The sequence below is a fragment of the Trichosurus vulpecula genome, chromosome 4 (assembly GCF_011100635.1).
Source record: "Trichosurus vulpecula isolate mTriVul1 chromosome 4, mTriVul1.pri, whole genome shotgun sequence".
Taxonomy (NCBI): Eukaryota; Metazoa; Chordata; class Mammalia; order Diprotodontia; family Phalangeridae; genus Trichosurus; species Trichosurus vulpecula.
The window spans coordinates 143,984,711-143,987,496 of record NC_050576.1 but is presented as its reverse complement, the minus strand read 5'-3'; the positions used below and the strand labels follow the sequence as shown (position 1 = coordinate 143,987,496).

Sequence of the window (2,786 nt, the reverse complement as noted above, 5' to 3'; positions counted from 1 at the left end):
GACCTGAGTTACTCTGCCTTTAGGTACGAAACTTAATACATTTTCCTAAGAAAAGCCATTTTTTTTTCTTGACCCACCTTTTGAAAATATTTCCAAAGATTTTGGAAAGGGCTTTTGAGATAAATACTATTTAGAAGGATTTCCAGAGAAACTACAAAAGAAGGCTACAAAAATGCTTCCATAGAGTTTAGTTGCAAGACCTTGAGAGAATTGCTTCTTTTTTTTTCATGGGAGGGGAGCTATTCCCCATTTATTAACAATTTAGGTGGAGGGAACCTATGCAGGCTTGAGGGCTTCTCTAAAGGGGAAATAAGCCACTTTCCTGCCTCTGGGGCAGTTGTTTTCCACAGTGAAGCAGATCTCAGCCCTTTGCCCTCACTTACTGTGAGGGAAAGGTTGCCCCCTTCTAGAAGAAAAGTCCTCGCATTCATCTGCTGATGCCCTGGCGATCATACAGGACGTTGAACTTATTTACAAACTGGTTCATTGTGTCTCATGTTTTGGTGATGGTGCCAAGGTAGGCCATGAGCCTAACATCATTACATTGATCGTAAAAGTCTGTCTTGAGCTTATCTGTGCTGAGCACAGGGAGGCAATGACACAGAGCATAGGCTTCATGCAGAATTCATGATTAAAAGGAATCTCCCCTGCTTCAGAAGACTTGACGTATTCTAAGATAAGCTTGACCCGACTGTGCAGCATCTTGATGGCACTATGCTGGGCTACTAAGTGCTCTGCCACAGCAGAGTTCTCTCCACTACCTGCAGCTGCCATTCGAGCCACACGATCTACACCAATCCTCTCGGCCTCCTCTGTGGCTAGGGCATAGGTCAGTTCAGCAAATAGCATTGTTACCTGTCCATTGATGATGTCGATGGCAGACTCAAAAGCACTGACTGGCAGATCGATGTGCTTGGTCCTGGGATTTAGCTTCAGGAACAGATCTCACACACCTGCTTGTGGATGTGGACGTCAGAGGGATCTGGCGGACCCCTGTGGTACACCAACCTAGAAACTCCAGTTCCTTGAATACCTGCTTAAACTGCTCCCCCTTGGGGTAGTAATACTTCTTGTCAATGATGATCTTCTCCTCCACCATGTGGGACAGCAGCTCGAACGAATTCATCACCTCAATGTTCTGTCCCTCCTGTTTCCCAATCAACGCCCCAATCACCTGCACAGGCTGTCCCTCCTGCGAGTGCATGCGGATCTAGTGGTTGGAGATGTTGAGGATGATGAGGGGATACAGGGCCATGGACATGCTGCTGGTCATGCCAGAGGCCATGATGCTGGGGAGCACTGCAGCATCCACCTCCATCCTGCTGCTCCCGCTAGCCCCGTTCGCAGCCGTGGACGTCATCTTGCCCGTGTCTCGAGAGAATTGTTTCTTATGTTATCTTTAATAAATCGCTCAAACTCCCTGAGCATCGGTTTCCTAATCTTTTTGAATATGGGAATTAAATCAGATGATCTCTTAGGTTCTGTCAGCTTGAACATTCTACAATTCTTCTTCTCAACTTGATTAAAGCACCATTTCTTCTAGGTACCTATATCATTAAGGCAGAATTCATTACTTCAAAGATAACCATGAATATGCCTGAATGGTCCAGAATTGCAGGATATAAGGAATTCTCTAAGTAGAAGGCAGAGGAGTTAAAGCATTTATTGAAACTCAAAAGTAGCAGACCCACACACCAGTGTGCCCAATTCGACATCCTGGCAAGAACTTTCTAAAACCAGTATGTCCATCTCACAATAGTGACCAGGAGGCCACAGAAAAACACTATGTCAGCAAGCCAAGCCATACTGGTGCTTCCCCTCCAATGTCCTCCAGCAAGAAGACTACCCACTGGCCTCAAGCCCCGGCTCAGCAGTCTCTGGGTCTCCATGAGGGTCAGTGCTGCTTTTTTGTAGCTCCTGCCGCTGTTGCCTCTGCTTCTGCTGCAATCTCCAAGCTGTGTTCCAGCTAGCAGACTGCTTCCTCTCTCCTTCTGCTCCCAACTGCTCTTACCAACTGCCTCTTAGCTCTGCTCCAACCATTCAGCAAGCTACCCCCACCACAGGCTTCATGTCATCACGTGGACCAGAACTTAGGCACCTACCCTTGACTCCAGTCCTAGCCACTCCCCCCAGGACCCTGAGAGCCTGGCCCCTGAAGCCCACTCAAATGGGCGGGGAAGATCTTCCCGTTCACTGATTGCTTTACAATACCCTTTTCTCAAACCCCGTCTGAGAGTGCCTCTCAAATTGTCTTATTGCATTTTTCTTTTCCTGGCCTCTCTTTTGCTCCTATTCCATTCTCCTTGGTATCATGACCACTGGGCAGGAAAGGCTCATAATTGCTTATAATTTATGAAAATACTAGTTGTGGTTATATCCACAAGGGTTCCCTACAACATAGGCCAGGCTAGTACATTCCCTAAAAGATAAGGAAGCTTTCCTGCAACTTGGTTGGCTTAGGGCACTAAGATTAAGGGCCTAACATGGGTAACTTATAGAAAATAGACATTAATTCCAGGTACTCTCACATGAACAGCAATGTACAAACAAGATATATTCACCATCAGTCGGAGATAATCACAGCTTACAAGTAACAGAATTAAAACCAAAACCTTCTGACTCATGGCCTAATGCTCTTCACAAAACACTATTTTCTCCTCTGCCTTGTCCCTTCCGCATTGTGGAGGGGCGTCAGTGATGCAGCACCCCCCACAGTCTGGAATATCCACATAAAATTTCTTCCAAAGAAGTAGTCTGAGTTTTTTCTTTGTCTTTTATGGAGTGTT

General features: G+C 46.2%; 1 pseudogene; it reads right to left on the bottom strand.

Moving 5' to 3' along the window:
- Positions 1 to 356: 356 nt before the first annotated feature.
- LOC118848871 lies at positions 357 to 1,360 on the bottom strand (annotated as a pseudogene).
- Between the last annotated feature and the right edge of the window lie 1,426 nt (positions 1,361 to 2,786).